Below are 19,423 nucleotides of genomic sequence, written 5' to 3'. Positions count from 1 at the left end.
GGTGTAAGTATGGCAATGAGAGCTTGCCTCAGCTCTTTCTCTTCCATGGGAACTTCTATGGGATGATGGGGATGTGTTCCAATCATTCTCTTTTCTCCACGATTTCGACGATGTCTCGGAAGAATATGACACCTTTGAGCATTCTACTTTAGTGTATCTCAAGCCTTCAAATTGAGGTCTCTACACAACCTCCAATGGTTGAGTTATGCCTTGGTTATTAACACTAAGTTCTTTTTCCTCCTCGTTCCTCATCCTGGTAAGGAGCCTCAAGTTTGTCCCTGTAATTGGGATCTCCAAATCTCCAACAAAAATCATACTATGTGAAGATGAAACTGAAAGGAATCAACATCTTTTGCCTCCTCTATCGATTTGGAAAATATTGATGAGGGTTTCTCATCATCTATTGTTGGTGGTTTGCTAGCTGTCTTGGTGCATTCCCCAACTTCTTTCCTGACATACCCAAGTCCTGCCTGACTGGGTAATTCTTCTACTTTGATAGGGTTGACAATGCCTTGGCCATCAATTCCCAAGCCTTTTCGTTCATAACCCTTTCTCTTCAACAGTTTCGAGCCAATTCCTATGGTATGATTTTCAAAAATAGTGAAATCATCATCAGGGCACATACATGAATTCAGAGAACTACTTTTTATGTCACATGGGTCATGCTACAGCTTTTCCAAGGCCTCGTCCTTTGCTTGTAGCTGTCATAGCAAATGTTGGCTTGTTGGGGTCTGACCAAGGTTTGAAGTTAATTAGCCAAAGAAATCCTTGTACTACTAGCCCTTTCGGCAACAGTCCGTAGAGCATAGACTGAGGTCTCACCTGAAGTAGTATGGGGGGATATTGGAACCAGGTTTCCACACCCTTAAGATGTCTGAGGGGTTTATGTAGTCCAAATGTGAATACTTTCATGCAGGTTACTTCATGCACTTTCCTGGCTTGTGAGGCCTTCGTGCCCTTGTTATATACGTCTTCGCACAACCTTGACCAGGGGTTGTGGGGCTTTTGTGCTGCTAGAGTAGTGATTTGCACTATTTCCCCAAGTTAGGCCGCAGATCTTACTTATATTCTTATAACAGTTACTTATATTCGCGTAAGTAGGTACCTTATATTATATTCACTTATTCAGCACATTCATATAAGTTCAAACATCAAATAAATAGTAAACTTGCAATTCATACCTAATATACTTCAATGCATAAAACAGGAAAAGATACACAAAAATATTGTAAAACTTCTCTTTATTAATGCCTCAATCAGTTACAGACTCAACTTGCCCTATGCACTTAGTTGCAGGGGTCCGTGCACTCAGCTGCAGAATACTAGACCTCTGCACACTCAGCTGCAGAGCCTTCTCCTACTCTACGACCCAAAGACACGACTCTACACTTAGACTCAATGCTTCCTTATTAGATCTTCCATTGATTCATTCCTCTATGATTATTCTTTTTACACTTAGAGCCTTGCTCTATTTGTACAATACCATGGTCAGCAGACCATGGGTAGATCTCCCAAACTAACATTACATTACAAAAAAGACGATGGACAACCCTCTGACTCATTTACTATCTACACATTTGGCGCCCATAAATCATGGAGTCTTTATATCGAACTTAGTCAAAACTTGGGATTTAAGCCCCAAAACTTTCCTTGGGGGGATCCCATGCCCAATAGACCCCCAACACAAACATCATGACTCGCCCTCGAGTCACTCTGTCGGTGCGGAGATATTCGCACGGAGACCTCCCAACTCTGCTTGGACTACTGCAAGGTCAACAATGCACTGAGCGGTTGCCTACTGTATCTCCTGTACATGTTGTTCTGAGACCACGTTGTCAGAATTACTCCCATTTTTCTATTCTTGCATCCCCTGCATCTGTTTATAGTCCTGCGCCTTCTTTCAGCTACCTGGAGCGTGAAGACTATGCATCTGTCAGCCAGTCAGATAGCCAGGCCACCTGTGTATGGCTTCAATTGACTGCCATTAACTTTGCCTGGGAAAGGTTCTCCATTAAGCTTTACCAACTACACCGCATCACCATCTGTGACCTCCTTAACAACACACAGTCCCAGCCAATGAATTCTAAACTTTCCCAGGAATTTATCAAACTTACTGTCATATAGCAACACCAAATCATTTACCTTGAAGGTGCGCAACTTAATATGTCAATCATGCTAGGCCTTTCCGCACTGCTTTTGTACCTATTGATGGAATCCAACCAAAAATCATTCCACTTCAAGTTCCTCCAACTGCGTGAGGCTCTCCTCCAGGGCTTCCCAATCCGTCATAGCTGTGAGTGCTACTATGTGTAGACTAGGCACAATATACTCCATTGGCATTACAGCTTCCACTCCATAGACCAGCTGGAAAGGTGTCTGTCCTGTCATTTTCTTGCAGATTTTCCTATAGGCCCGTAAGACTACAAGTACCCATAGGTCCCAATCACTTCGCTGCGCTTTGCATACTTTGGTCAGTGAAGTCTCTAGTGTTTTATTAAATGCTTCTACTGTCTCACTGGATTGTGGGTGATACGGTGTGATTTTCTGATGATACACCTGAAACTCTTCTGTTAGTGCGCTGATTGTTTCGTTCAGTAAATGTGTACCGTGATCTCTCATCAAGATCTTTGGACATCCAAATCATGTCAATACATGCTCAAATAAAATCCTTTTAGCCATGGCGGCCGTGCAATCTTTTACCTACTGCGCTTCTGCCCAACGAGTGAGGTACTTTATCGCAGTGATAATGTATCTCGCGCCCATTTTTCCCTGAGGTTTGATAGGTCTTACAAAGTTGATCACCCACTTTTTAAAGGGTTGCAGTGTCATTTGCAGATTCAAAGGCATCTCATCCCTCCATAATGGTTTACCTATTCTTTGACATACATCACAGGCCTTGCAATGTTATTTTGAATCATGATGAAGGGTTGGCCACCAAAACCCTGCGTGGAGAACCTTTTGTGCAGTCGCTCTCCCTGCATAGTGTCCTCCTGCAACACCCCCATGTGCGTCCACGAGGATATGAATTCCCTCAAATTCAGGTACATACCTTCACAATATCTCATCATTTCCCATCTTATATAGTTGCCCCGTAATGACAGAAAAATTTACCGCGTGCACCACCTGTTCCTTCTTCTGCTGGACGGAGTATGCTTTTGGCACAGTTCCAGTCATGAGAATGTGGATTATATCTTCAAATTGTCTATCTGCTACATGCACAACAAATAGCTATGCGTTAGGTAATCCTTCCTCCAAACTAGTAGGTTCCTCTCCTGTCTCAATGCGGGATAGGTGATCTAGTCCCGCGTTCATGCACTTATGCTCACAACGACCTCAAAATCATATTCTTGGAACAATAAAAGACACCTGCATATGCGCCCCCCAACACAAGCTTATTGACCAAGTATTTCAACGTGGAATGATTTTTATACATATTGAAGTGTCCCCCTAGCAAATACTACTGATATTTCTAGAGTGTGTACACCATAGCCAATCCCTCATGTTCAGTTGTGGAATAGTTCTTTTCATCTTTAGACAACTTGCGGCTCGTGAACGCAATAGGGTGGTCCAAGCCCTCTCCACCCTCTTTTGTTAGTACCACTCCTAGTGCTATAAACGATACGTCAACATGGACATGAAACTCCTCATCCCATTTCGGGAAGACCAAGATCGACGTAGAGGCCATTTTTTCTTTTAGTACACCCAAGATTTTCTTGTAGTCATCGTTCCAGCAAAACGTGACATATTTTTTCAGCATCTTCTCCATTAGCATGGTTATGTCACAGTCTTCAATCAGTGGTCCCTGAACCTCGCAATGGCCTTCTGTTTCTGGAATGTTATTTTTTTGTTGATCCTCATCGTCTTCATAAGTATTGACATTATAACACTCCAGCGTTGAGCTCAGCTAAGTAGCCCATTTATGCTGAATCATTTCTATTGGCTCATGTGGTATCTTAAAGATAACTTCTTTTACTGCTTGTAGCGCATCATCAACAGTGTGCCACCAATGATCCTCAAAAGTGAAGGTTAACAGAAACCCTTCATGCAGGACATCCCATTCACTTGTCCCATGGTGGAGCTGCATCTCTATATACCAGTTCATGGGTATAACCTCTAGGGTATGACAGAACAAGTGCACCCACATAGATTATGGCTCTTCCCCATAGACCTTTGTCCACTTGATGAGGTGCGCGCGCAGATCATCTTGTCTATCATACTTTTCTTTTAGATGCATTTGAGGCTTCCCAAAACACATGTGCATCATCCTCCTACATTCGCGCCAGTCCTCAAAGCTTCCTTGGTGCATACCCGACCGCCTCATGGGCGTAGCACATAGTACCCATTTCAAAGCCTCAAAATGTTGTTGTTCCAGCACCTCTCTTTCAAATCTATTCAAGAAAGCATCTACTTCACTTAGCCCATCATAAGTAGGTAGATCCCTTACTTCCGTCGATACACAATGCAATGATATTGTCATCATGTTGTAGTTCAGTGTGGGTACCTCGTGTAACTGGTTTTGCCATCGATCTATCTCTTCATAATCTGATGTATAGGAGCTTTCACGCTCTAACGAGATTCGTCCATATGCGGTGGGATTTACCCAGTCTTGCTCTCACATGGTTATCTTGTAGACACAGTCCAGGTCGTCATCGCTTTCATAGTCATGCACTGGCTCAGTGTAGTGTGATCCCTTAGCAGGGTCCAAAGGTATGACTACACGCATAGACTTTTTCTCAAAACTCATTTTGCGCTTCTTCAAATTTATCACCCTATTCATGTCGGTGGCCCCATCGATTCCTAGTAGCATGGGGTAGGGATTGCTATCACCAATAATCTCTATCACTTCAAAGTCTGCTAGCACACTTGCCCCTTCAATATCCACGGTGATTGCCTGCAATCTCCCCATGGGTATTATCTTTTGCTGGTTCACCATTCACATCTGGATAGGAGATCATTATAGTGTAGGCCTTCCCATGCGCTACCATGTCCACTTCAGTAGAACGTTTGCATCTGACCCCAGGTCCAGAATTACTTGGTCCATCTCATATTCTCCACTCTATGTAGTCAACACCATTTCTCTTCCCGTCATCGTCGCATACTTTCCAATTTTCCAGACTACGCACAGTTCTCTTGGCGCGGTCGTAGTGCATCTATTAATGAGTTTTTGCAATCCCTTCACAGCCTTACTATCATGCAGTAGCTTCATGCATGTTTCTATGAATGTCGTGAGCATGATGGGTCCATTTTTAGCTCCGGTTTGTCTTTGCTTCCTGAAGTGGAGGCATCAGCGAAGCTCTTCCTAGCTTCCATGAAGGTTTCCTTAGCGTGCTACAAATCAAATTCTGGTTCTTTCGTTGGGGCCTTGCAAACCAAAGTAATACCTTCAGGCTGTTTGCCTGTCATCCCCTGTCGTACTTCCACTTCGGAGCACAATTTTCTTATTGGGGTCTTCCTCGCTTGGCTAAGACCTCATCATCTGTAGGTTCTAAGTCAGGGGAGGTTGGAGCACTCCATTGTGGTGCAGTCTCATTATTAGTGTGGGACAATCCTCCGTCTCATGATCAAACAAGGTACAATACCGACATGATGGACGCAGTGGATTTGTCCTGTTAGCTCTGCTATGCAGTGCTGACTTTCTAAGGTCAGAAAGAAGCATGGTCTATTTGGTTGTGTCCAAAGGGGGCTCACATTCGTCACTTTTCACTTTCTTCCTTCACCCCGCTCACCTCTAAACCTTTCCCATTCCCTAAATCCGACAAAATCCCCTTTGGCCCCAGCTCTAAGCACAAGCCTAAACCAACCATAAAACCTTAGCCATACGCCCTCACATGCTCATAAACCCCTCATCACTTTCCTACCGTTGATCATTCCCCAACAATCTAATGGCCCACATCGCACCCGATAAAGGTGACCTACTCGACCAATTTCGACTGTTAGATCATCTCTGCTAGATCTGATAGTCTTCGCATACATCACGCAGACAACTTGATCAAGCGATAGCGCGGGATGAGGGCAATTTTTCTCTCTCATCCACTGCTACATGTCACTCATTGAGTGGAATCGCATGACCCTGAGCCATTACGACTTAGCCCCCGAAAGCGATGCGATGAAAACTGTTATCGCCTGACCAAACCCCCGTCGCCCCTTAAATGCTTGTGCAACTCCGTTGCTTGATGACCGTCCGATTTGTCTGCTGAAGATATAATGACACTAATGCACCCCATTCCCACCTCAGTCTATAGCTTTCACTGAATCATCTCTGCCATTCAGCTCCCTGATCCAACGGTCATCCTTCTTGCTCACCCAAATTGTCCACCTACCCATGCACTCTACGTCCCACGTCCATTCTGTTGACTGAGGAAGGAGATAACCCACTCTGCTTGACTCACAACAGTCGGACCCCCAACAAACATATTTAACATAAAGCATGGCCAAAGGAGAAAAGGACATAGCACAACTTTGTAAATGAATTTATCAATCATGGACTCCCCTCGTACAAGCACTCCAACTACCTAAAGGACAGTGCAACACCTAAATAGATCAAATTCACCAAGTGAACCAAGCAACCTCGTCCAAAGACTCCATCAGGTAGTTAAATGCAGTTGGTGGTCAATTTTAACCCCTCCATACCTAAACGGCCAGGTGCCATTGTAATGTAAACTTATAAATATCAAGAAGAAAGAGGTAATCAGGGTTGGCATTTGATGTAAGGTTCAACTTCTGGAGATTGTAGACACTTTGTCGCTTGCAACATCTCATCTTCATTTTCAGCAATACAAGCTTCTTTTGTTGTTAACTACTCACTGTCCATTTTCTTCTTTTCTAAGCTTGTACCTAATGTGATGTGTTCTGGTCTCTTAATGTTTAGTACTAAATAACTGTCATCTTATCTCTGTGTTGGAATATTGAATGCATCACTGAATAGGTTACTCGGGTTTATTTCTATCTAATGCAAGAGAGCTATCATCCTGTCTTTGCATTAATAGATTAGATTTGCAGGTTTTTGTACTAGTTGCAACCGGCCATCACATGGTCTTGTGTATCTACTGGTGTGGTTAGTATTCTCCATATCCACCTAAATATCTAAACTATGAGCATTGGTGGTCAAAAGCCTTGTAGTTTGAGGGTGTTCATGCATGTCTAGAGTGAAATAGAGTAGAAGGTGTTATATGGCTTGAACCAAACCATCATTCCTTCCATTAAACGTTGCAACAATAGTTGAATTTATATGTTACCAGGCATCTCTGAGCTACAACCTAGGTGAGTTTCTTGGAATGCTAACATAATTGGCACCGTTTTCGGGGAGAGGAGATTGAAGCTCAGCTCCCCTGGGAGAATGAAACAGATCTAGCTTTGATAATAGACAATGTTTGGACACATTTTTGGTTGTAATCATCTATATGGTGAATCTACTCAAGGCCGAACCTCTTGGAAACTCCACATCATAGTTCTGGCTCAGTTTGTGAGGCATACTCAAAGAAATCCTCAGAAATCACCAGCTGACCCAGTACCTGACCCTAAGAAGATTGTCAAGAAGAGAATGACATCACAAAAGGGAGCATCAGGATCAGGTAAGCCTAAACAATATTATGTATCTCTGCTAGAAAGGCTTGTAACAGAGCATCTACATGCTGAAAATATAGCCTCTAGTACTAGCAGTGAAGAAATATTTCTAAAGAATCATAAAGCTCACATTTATTTAGGTGCTCATTTGGATCTCAACCCAAAGGAAACCTCCCCTCCTGTCCATCATATTCCTTTAGCCCTGACTGTCATTTCTCAAATCCCTACCATTTAGACTGCTAGCACCCTTCCATCCACCCCAATCATGGCAGGTCCACAAGCACCCACCAAAATGGAGAGAATCATAGCTGCTAGGTATGGACCACTGGTCCTGCTTATTCCTTTGAATGCCATGCCTGCAGGAGAATATCAGAAATACATGCCTAAGTTCACTGGTACAGAGGGAGTAACAGTTGAAGAACACCTTCAGTATTTTTATAGCTACGTTGATAACCTAGATATCAGTGAAGATGATGTGTGGATGAGAGTATTTGTCTAAAGCCTTGATGGAGAGGCTAGAAAGTGGTTCAGAGGGCTGACTCCTAGATCTATAGTAGATATTGAAGCATTAGATGATGTGTTTTTAAAGCATTGGGGAGATAAGAAAGACCTACTATACTACCATACGGATTTTGGCAACTTGAAAAGAGAAAATGGGGAGTCATTGTTTGATTTTAATAAAAGATTCAATCGTATGTATAGCAAGATACTAGCTGAAGTGAAGCCTACCCCCACCTCAGCCAAACTCACCTATGTCAAGGCCTTTGATTTTGATTTCTACCTGCTATGAAGAGAGAGAAGATGTGCTTCTCTAGCTGAAATGCAAGATGCAGCCTTGGAGGTGGAATCCAATATCATGGCTGCAGAGAAACTCAAAGGACATGCTGATAAAAGGAGGAAGAGAGGTGAGTCTTCCTTTTCTTCTTCATCTTCAAAACCCAAAATTGACAGAATGTCTAAAATGATAGAGTCACTGGCTGCTGAGATCTCCAAGCTAAAGGTTGAGCTGAATCCTGGGAAAGCAAGGCTTCCTATTACATTTTCTCCTAGAAATCCAAATCCACAGAGAAGAGTAAATGAACAATTGCAAATAATTCAAAGGGGCAAAGAGGCCAGTGAAGAACAAAGGGTTAAGACTCCTTTCCAGAACATAGTCATGGAGGAGGAGTAGTTTGATGAAGAAGATGAGATTCACTACATGGAAGACAAGGGCAGTGCTGCCTTGTTGACATTAGCTGCATACAAGGAGTCATTACTTAGGGACCAGGCCAGTCAAGAGTGTGATAGAGAAGCTGTTCTGTAGACTAAAGACCAGCGGAGATATAACTTGAGGTCAAGAATGAGTTATGTAAAAGAGAATCCTACCCAAAGAGTTGTTGTCTCCACAGAGTAGCAAATAATCAAGCAGAAGTGACCGACAACTAATTCCACCATCCTGAAAGCACCAGCTCAAGAGGTAAGAGGCCCTGACAAGTCTCCTTCCCCTTTCAATTTTGAATCATAAGTCCAAAAGTTAAAAATATATGTGCCTCTAATAGAATTAGCAAAGAGTGAGACCTTTAAGAACGCCATCCTCGATGCCCTTGAGCTAAAATCCACACAAGCATCCAATGACTATGTGAATTTACAAGATGATAAACCTAAAGTTGTGCTTAGCCCAATGACTGAACCTACTGATGATAGTTTCCTGTCATTTTATGTCTCCTTGATCATTCATGACAAAATCCTCCACAACTGTCTACTGGACACGAGTGCCATCCATAATCTGATGCCCAAAGCTGTCATGGAAGAGTTAGGCCTTGATATTACCAGACCTTATCATGACTTGTTCTCATTTGATTCGAGGAAGGTGAAATGTCTCAGGTTAATCAAAGACTTAGCTATCACCCTAACTCAGCTGCCCATGAAAAGCATGATGATGGATATTGTGGTAGCAGATTTCCCCCCTAAGTTTGGTATGCTACTTTCCAGAGGGTGGATTAAGAGGTTGGGTGGTACATTGCAAACTGACTTGTCTTATGCCACCATCCCAGTTTTCAGAGGAGAAAGAAGAAAACTATACAGGGAAGCCCAGCTGGCCTATATCATTAGTGATGAGAAGAATCCCACTAATCATCCCATTTACGCTGTGGACATTGATTTTGGAGCATGTATTCTCCAAATTGAAGAATCCCAGAGGGCCTTAGTGCAGCTCAAGAAACCAATATGCCAGTCCATGGAAGAGGAAGGGACACAGGCTTGGGATATGTTCTTTGATGGAGCCTCTTCAAAGGAAGCTGCAAGAGCAGGAGTAGTGCTGCTGTCTCCAAAACAAGAAAGAACACATCTATCTTTTAAGCTGACTTTTCAGGTCACCAACAATATAGAAAAGTATGAGGCTTTGATATTGGGCTTAAACACTTCCAAAGACATGGGAATCAGAGACATAAAGGTGTCTGGAGATGCTGATCTCATCAGTCAACAAGTGAACAAAACATTCCAAGCAAGGCACCCAAGTCTGAAAGCATATAGAGATGAGGTATGGAGACTCAAAGACTCTTTTGATAGCTTTTGTATCTCATATATTCCTAGAGTAAAAAATAATCTTGCTAATTCCATTGCTGTGTCTGCTAGAATTTTCATCCCTCCCATGCCCCCTAGATTAGCTTATGAAGTCCAGATAAAATATAGACCATCCTTGCCTGATAATGCCCAACACTGGAAAGTATTTGAGGATGATGATGAATTAAATAGGTTTTTGCAAGTCATTGATGAATTCTTTGAAATGCAAATTGATCAAGAGAATCAAACCTTGGAGGAATGTCCCCAGCCCCAGCTAAGGAATAGAATTGGCCAAGACAATATTGTACAGTTGCCTAGCAATCATATACCTAAAGGGCTAGTGCCTCTAGAGATGTTGTTTGACCATAATGATGTGCCTCATAAGATTGCCCAAAAAGAAAATCAGTTTGAAGTCCATAGGCATAACATAGGGAGTCTAGATCATCCAAAGTATATAAATCTATCCACCCATTTGTTTGTTGCCCAAAGTTCTGAGTATTGCACCTTAATGAAGCAATTTGCTAATGTCTTTTATTGGGAATACAGTGACCTTAAAACTTATGACAAAAATATCATCGAGCATAAGATCCCATTGGAGAAAGACACCATTCCTTTCAAGCAGAAGCTAAGACCCATAAATCCTTTCCTCCTCCCTCTGATTGAAAAAGAAATCAAGAAGTTTTTGGCTTCCAAAATCATAGTTCGTCTAAGATATTCAAAGTGGGTAGCCAATTTGGTAGTGGCGAGGAAGAAAAGTGGAGAAATCAGGTTGTGTGTTGATTTCAGGAACCTGAACAAATTCTCTAAGAAAGACGACTATCCCCTACCCAAGATGGAGCATTTGCTACAAAAAGTCTTAAGAGCTAAAGTTATGTCATTCCTGGATGGATTTTCAGGGTATAACCAAGTTGTTGTACATCCAAATGACCATGAAAATAATGTTTTCACCACTCCTTGGGGAACTTTTATGTACTCTAAGATGCCCTTTGGGCTGATGAATGCTGGGGCTACCTTTCAGAGAGCCATGGATATAGAGTTTATAGGAGAGAAGGATAAATTTGTTCTTGTCTACCTAGATGATATAACAGTATACTACAACAGCCATCAAGATCATTTGCAACATTTGAAGAAAGTGTTTCTGAAGTGTAGAAGGTTTGGGATATTACTGAATCCTAAGAAGTCACGGTTCACTTTAGAAGAAGGCAAGCTTCTGGGACACATTGTTTCTACTGCAGGTGTTAAGATTGACCCAGAAAGAGTGAGAGAAATATAGGCCTTATCTATTCCAAGATCAAAAAAGGACATCAAATCCTTTTTGGGAAAAATAAATTTTGTAAGGAGGTTTATTCCTAATTTTGTAGAGTTGGTAAAACACATCACCTCTATGCTGAAATAGGGATTAGAGATCAAATGGACTAATGTAGCAAGAAGATCTTTTGAAGCCATCAAAAGAGATATTATGGAAGCTCCCACTTTAATCATCCCAGACTATAGCAAGGAGTTCCATATCTTCTCCTTTGCTTCCTGTGACACCCTTGCAGCAGTCTTATTGCAGAAAGATGATGGGGATTCAGAGCATCCAATGGCATTTTTCAGCAAAACCTTAAGGGATGTTGAACTAAGGTATGATATTATCCAAAAGAAAGCTTATGATCTTATCAAATCTTTAAAAGCTTTCCAAATCTACATTCTGCACTCCAAGGTAATTGCATATGTGCCCTCTGCTTCAGTAAAGGATGTCCTAACGTAGCCTAATGTTTATAGAAGAAGGGCTAAATGGATTGCAAAGCTTATTGAATTCAACATAGAATTGAAGCCCACCAAGCTTGTTAAGGGCCAGGGCCTTGCTCAGCTGATGGCTAAAGAAAATTGAAAAATGCTTGACATAAACTGCATGGGTACAAATTCAGAGGATGGACAGACAGAAGAAGCAACAGAAGGACAAGGACATGACCGGTAGTTGGCTGAAAATCTAGTTTCTTGTGAATGGTATTCTAGAATAGCTCAATTTTTACTGAAGCTAGAAGTCCCTCCAAGCCTTAGTTCAAGCCAAGCTAGGACTATTAAGCTCAGAGCAGCCAAGTTCTGTATTCATGAAAACTTGTTTTATTCAAGGGATCCATCTAGAATCCTTTTGAAATGTCTGGAGAAAGAACAATCTGTGGAGGTCATGCATCAGTTTCATTCTAGCATCTATGGAGGACATCACTATTGGAAAACCACAGCCCAGAAGATCCTCAAAGCTAGGAATTATTGGGCCACTCTATTTTCCGACGTCTTTTCATTTGTAAGATCCTGTGACAAATGCCAGAGGGTTGAAGGAAAACAGCAGTTGAAGTTCTCACCCTTGAAGCCAATATAGGCCAATGGCCCTTTCCAACAATGGGGTTTGGATCTCATAGGAGAAATTAGTCCACATTCTAGTGGCCAGCACAGAAGGATCTTAGTAGCCACTAATTACTTCACTAAATGGATTGAGGCCATCCCTACTAAGAAATATGATCACCATGTTGTCATGAAGTTCCTGACAGAAAACATTTTCACCAGGTTTCGCTGTCCACACAAATTGGTTACAGACAATGCAGCAGCCTTCAGGGAAAAAGAGTTGGTGGACATGTGTGACTCAATGGGCATTAAACTAGTGCATTCGACCTCATATTACCCTCAAGGCAATGGTGTGGCAGAGTCATCCAATAAGATCTTGATAAGGATAATCAAAAAGCTACTGGAAGATAACAAAAGGAACTCGGATTCTAAACTGAAGTTTGCAATGTGGGCTGACAGGGTGACCACCAAGAAATCCACAGGGAATTCTCCATTCAAGCTGGTATATGGCACTGAGGCTATATTCCCAATCTAGTTGACCCTCCCTATGGCCAAGTTCTTGCAGGAAGGGTAGAATGAGGGAAATGCCATGGTAAGGAGGATTAGTGACTTGGTTGAAGTGCATCAAATCAGAGATCAATTGATTGAAAAGTCTGCAACACATCAAAAGAGAATCAAGGAATCCTTTGATAGAAATGCAAATATGGACAATTTTCAAATTGGAGACTTGGTTCTTAAATGGGATGCGCTGAAGGAAAAGAAAGGAAATCATGGGAAGTTCGATGCTCTATGCACTGGACCTTTTGTCATTGCTCAAGTCTAGGGGAACAAGACTTTCATGTTGTAAAGTATGAAAGGAGAAACAGTTTTTGATGGCCTAGTCAATGGGTGGTTTTTGAAAGTTTATGTTAATTAAGGCCTTTAGGCCTAAGCATTGTAAATATGTTCTTGTCGGCCGGATAAGTCGTTCTTGTCGACAAGAGCGATCTCCCTAGTATCAAATGATATCTAGCGACAAGCAGAACAAGAAAATCTACCTTTCTCTAAATATTGTGATTTATAAATAAAAACCAAGAGGTGTTTTAGACCCTACCTTAAGTCCAACGCTAGTTTGTGGTAACCACGCTTCGACCATCCAAATGAGTTTCCTTTTAAGAATCTGCAAACAAAAACAAGCACACATCAAATAACACCTGCATAGCTAATATAATAAATCATATTCATCATGGTGATCAAGGAATCCATGAAATAAACCATAAGAGACAGCTTATTGAGAAAAATAAACTTGATTGTATTAACTTTAAACAAAGAAGAACTTTACAACCTTGGTGCCTTGATGCTATACAAGCTCCTCCCACGGTCCAAGCAAGAATCTCCTCTACTTTGACAAGCTTCACACTCTTGCCAATGAGATAAAAAGGTATGTGATCTCTCCTCTCAAGCTCAATTATGAAGTCTAAATTCCAACAGCATTTACCCTAAAAAAAATTCAGCTTTCAACCTCCCTAGTAATCAGCCCAATGCCTCATTTTATAGTGCAGCGGAAGGAAGTTACCAGGTCCACCTATGAAGGGATAGAGTCCTCCTTCAAAGGGATAAGCTCCTCACATCAAGGGGTTAGCTCATTTAGTTATGGGATGCATGAACCACCAAGGAGCGAACTTGCCACCTCAAGATTCCCTCTAGAAGCTTCGAGAAATAATCGAAAGTGAGTTTTTAAGAATGTACTTGCACCTTTTTGACTTTTATATGGGTCTGCACCCATTACACAGAAACAGAGCAGGCAGGTCCGTAGGGGACATGACCAAGGGATGCGGGACCGCAGGTAATGCTAAGAGAAAGTGCGGAACCAAAGTTTTAGAGATTTTCAAGGACTTTCTCTCATTTTTCAATGCTTGAAATGAAGAGCTGAGGTTTAAGACTTGCATAGGAGGAAAGTATGAGTGGTGATAGACTCTCACTGACTCCAGAATGTCATGGTGACAATATTTTGTGCAACAGATTGCCCCCTAAAGTGTGAAGTCTATAATAGATAGTATTTGTCATCTAAGAAGAGTGAAGTACTTTATCATTTCAAGGATCATCTTGTGGAGAGCTTGGTTGGAACCTGTAAAAACATTCAATATAAATATATATATGTGATCATATCATCGCTGAGGTAGGTATTCCCATACTTAGATCAAAACTGACTAGAAAACTAACTAAACTGCTCTGATATAGGAGTGATCTTGTAATACATCACACGTATAGACATATGTAGACACAGTATGGGCACAACCATTTTTTTATGAACAATCCACTGTATCATGAATAACAAAATTCCTCACAGCCTAGATGGTGGAAACTAGATCCAGGGTCTTGATTTCTGCTTCCCGAACTAGTACAATTCTATCCATGTGAATGAATGTGTCGAAGTCGAACATGATAGAAACCACTTGATTACCAATTAATGATCTAAACTGTTAACAAGTGTGAGAGAAACCACCATTAATGTCAATGGCTCTCAAAGTACTCAGTACAATCCATGAAATGTGAATAGATGAGTTGATGTCGAACATGTCACAGAATCCTTTGATCGAAGGTCAATGATGCAACCTGTTGTCGAAGGCGAGAAACCTGCCATTAAGGCATGCAGATTCCAAGGTACTGACGATTTCTAGATCATCTTTCTAGATAATGAGCTGAAGTCGATAGAAAGCGATCCGTCGTAGGCAAGCCCACAACACGAAATCATAGATCAAGTTTGAAGAAATATGTTTGCAAGGACTGACTCAGGGATGGTCAAAATGGATGCCAGATATTTTGTAGATGAATGGTTTATTTGCACTGACCTCTTGAACACATAATGACACTGCAGATGGTTTGGTGACAATTGACCCAAAGCTAATACCCAGAAGCCGACTGAAAACTTTCAATATGGTTTGATTAACTGTTAGGCAGAGGATTTCCCAACCCAGGTGAACAAAAAGTGTCATGTTCAAGAGTGGTTGAATGCTTTTCTGAGACGCAAAGTATAACAAACAGGTTCATTTTTCTCTCTTTTCCCCCACCATTTCTGGCAATTACCTCTTTATTTTTGACAAGCTTGAGGAGGATAACATTTGCTTGATTATAAGCTCATCCTTTGGATGAGTCCAACTTAGTTTAAAATTCGAACCCTAAGAAGGAGTGGTGCGTTCCTGTTTGTAATTGAACAGGTCCTTTACTATTAAATTTTAACGAGTCCAGTATAAGAGAAACTCGACATTTTTCAATTTTAGGGAGTCAGAAGAAAAACTTAAGAAAACTCCATGGTTGTCCTTTTTCATAAATTTGTGTCTTCCAAGCCTAAAAAAGTATAAAATAATACTTGAGAGAACTGCTTTCCATTACGATCAAGGAGTACTTTTCATAATTAGTGTCTCTAATCTGAAAAAGTAAAAAAACGATCAATGACACGTCGTTTTATAACCAATATCGAATTTGAAACGACAAAAATCCAGCAATCTTTTCATGTTTATGCGGTCAGAAAAGAGCTGTAAGTGGACCGTCTTTTTAATTCTGTTTTAACGAGCTTAAAAAGAAAAACTCGGTAATCTTTTCATATTTTAGGAGTCAGAAAAGAGCTTAAAGATGACTCTAATGTTTTTTGTTGAAAATGATCATTTTACCTGAAAAATCTGATATTCTGCACAAAAACTCAAACATTACTCATACTTGTTTATAAATAAATAAAAATGCATTAAATCATTACCTCTTTAAAGTGAAAAATAAACAAATTAAAAATTCATTTATTCAAAAAAGCTTATTAAAAGGGATTTTGTAAATTCATTTTTACCGTTGACTTCAGAGTGAGAAAAAAGAGCTTTTGGGTAAGAAACTTCCTGTGAAGATTGCGGAAAATCCGTCCGTTGGAATTGAAAACCATCACCTCCAGGTAATCCACATCACTTTAATCTTTCATTTCAACTGTTTGAATTTTGTTTTTAGGTTCCCATTTTGATTTTTAGGAAAAATTTAGTTTAAAAGACCGCTCGCGGGGGTCCGCAAGCACATCATGCGAAACCTGCGGACCCCATATTTTTCCTACAAAGGAAAGAGCCAGGGGCCCGCACCTACTGTTTAGGCAAAGTTTGGACCTACGCACTATCTGTAACTAGAGAGTTCGGACCCCGCGACATAGGTTTTATAACTTCAATTTTTTTAATTTCCGCCCAAAAACTTTGAATTAAAATGTTCTAATCTGCCTTTTCTTTCAATGTAGGATATATACAATGCTCAGTTGGCGGGAACGGGAGCACGAAGATGTGGACCTTGCCGCAATTAATCATCAACCTTCAATAGATGCATTGAAGGCATGCGGGTTATTTAAATTCTGGGCCATACCTGGCATGAGGGCCCAAGTAGACTTTTTGCAGTGACTGGTGGATAGATGGAATATACAGGACCAGTGTTTCATTATTAGTGGCCACTAGCTCGAAATGGAGCCAGAGGATATTTACTTCTTGACTGGTTTTCCCAAGAGTGGTGAATAATTGAATCTATTCGGGACTAGGCCAGGTGGCCAGTCTGTCGATAGTCTCCGGCTAGAGTTTTGTAATGACCAAACAAAGGACAACGGGATTGATATCAAAACCATCTCCCGTCCTGAACTCAAATTTATTGCATTTATTGTCACCAGACTCTGCGGAAGCGTAGCACTGCATGTAGCCATTGGATCTCAGATGTGAATGGCAGTAGAATGTTATTGAGGCACCATCTTCAACTCGTGCGAAGCTGTGTTGGCTAATGTAAAAGGCCAACTGACTAGAGCAAAGAACGGACAACTAAAAAACTTTGGATATGGTTTCTTAGTTGTGAGCTTTGGTCTAGAGAGGGTCCCGATGTTGGTCCCATAGCATCTTTCCGTTGGAGCTGGACTTCCCTGAGAGCCTAAGCTGATGTGTTGGGTTGCAGTTATGGCCCGTCATCCTGAGGAGGGTTCGGAGGTTGTTCGATTTCCTCCTGAGTATTTTCATTGGTTGGAGAACCAAGTTTTCTTGATTCAGGATTTTCCTTATGCTGGGATGGATTATCGTGGTGACCCAGACATGGCTCTTCCACCAGGAGAGCAGTGGGATGACTCAGGTAAAATCATTCTCAACATTTTCTATTTTTTTTATTTTTTTTTTTAAATCATCCAAAACTGATAGTAAAAAGTTTCAAATGCAGATGTGGGTCCACGGCAACCAGCCACTCTCTGGCCCTATGAGAGGAGACACCCAGCTGCTGCAGTACCAGCCCGACAGGACGAATCTACAAATATCTTGGCCGAATTAGAAAATCATCTAGAGCATTTAACAGCAGACATTCCAGAGACTAGCATAGATGACATTCCTCTTAGGTTACAGTGCTATGTGATTGGGGTCCCAGGACCTTTCAGGAGGTTCCTTTGTAGGGTGGCCCGAGCAGTGGTTTCTTATCGTGATCATCACCAGTGATAGGATGATCGCCTCTTGTAAACTCATATGACATTTTTGCTTTTTGTACTATCATTTTTGCCAATCATAAGTTGTTTTTCAACCTATGGTCGAAGACGATGTATATTTGACACACTTCTATGCTATACTATATCACTATTACTGGCTATCTTGTAAAACATGTTATGGAATGTTTTTAGATTTACTGTTTGATTATTGCAAATGTCTACTTAACATTCAAGAAGCAATTGCATCTGCTAATGTATTTAAATATCTTGGAATATGCTGATATTCAATATAGTCAAATTCACGTTCCAAGAGACGAACTCTCAAAAATAATCTTAATAACAGTGGATTTCTAATGGCATAAACTCTATTAAGCTGCAATACAACAAATTCGGAATCTAACCTCACAATCAAACTCTGAATCCCAAATGAGATGGATTCAGATAATAACTCAATCACTGCACTATACTCTGCAATGTTGTTCGTTGTTTGACCGAGGCTTACCCCATTCATAGATACCAACTCATCAGAGGGTGAATAGATAACCCAAGCTACGGAAGAAATGTTCCGTGTATTATGACAAGCACTATCAGTGAAGCCAATGTATATTTGAAGAGACGTCGACATCTGCAATATCAAGAGTAAAATCAAGATAAGCAAGAATAATGACAAAAACACTCTCTAAACTAAGCACACTTTTCTAATCTAAAACACACCAGCTAGAAAGAAAACTAATCTAACTAAAATCTCCACACCCAGATTTAAGCATAATATCTCTTCAGATAAAGACCATTTATGGGCTTACCTAAAGAGACACCATCAAAATCTACCAATTCATAGGCCCCTTTTGCCAGCTTTCGCTTAACAACATAAGGACCATGCCACATAGGTACGAATTTTCCAGCCCCTAGCTTATCATTTGCTTGATCGTATAGTAAGACTAGGTCTCCTTCCGAAAAATTACGAGGTGTAACATTTCGATCGTACTGAGCTTTAATTCGTTTGGCATGAGTTTCGATTGCTAGTGCAGAATCATGTCAATTCGCATCTAGCTGAGCCAAGTACAACAAACGTTTTTCCTCTTCAGAAGTGGCTGGAAGTAATTCTATGGCTATTTGCAATGACGAGATTTTGCATTCAATGGGTAGCACAGATTCCAAACCGTAAACTAGTTGGAAAGGAGTGAAACCAGTTGATGTTTTTACTGAGGTTCGACACGCCCAAAGCATTGAAAATAACATGTTATGCCAATTTGACCTATGAATCCCAATGGTTCGTCGGATCATAATGACTAGAACTTTGTTGATGGCTTCAACCAGACCATTAGCCTATGGGTAATATGGAGTAGAACTATCGTGACGCAGGCCAAGTTTATCTGTTAGTTCAGTCATCATGATGTTTCGAAAATGATGCCCATGATCACTGATAATCACTTGTGGAACACCGAATCTAGTAATTATATGATTGAAAATGAAAATTGCAGTAGTTTTGCTGTCTGCCAAAAATGTAGGCATCGCCTCGGCCCACTTGGTAAAATAATCTACCCAAGG

This window comes from Pinus tabuliformis, chromosome 5_1 (assembly GCF_031772625.1).
Source record: "Pinus tabuliformis cultivar Carrire ecotype Pingquan chromosome 5_1, CPIR1, whole genome shotgun sequence".
Lineage (NCBI taxonomy): Eukaryota > Viridiplantae > Streptophyta > Pinopsida > Pinales > Pinaceae > Pinus > Pinus tabuliformis.
Note: the sequence above shows the minus strand (reverse complement) of the source record.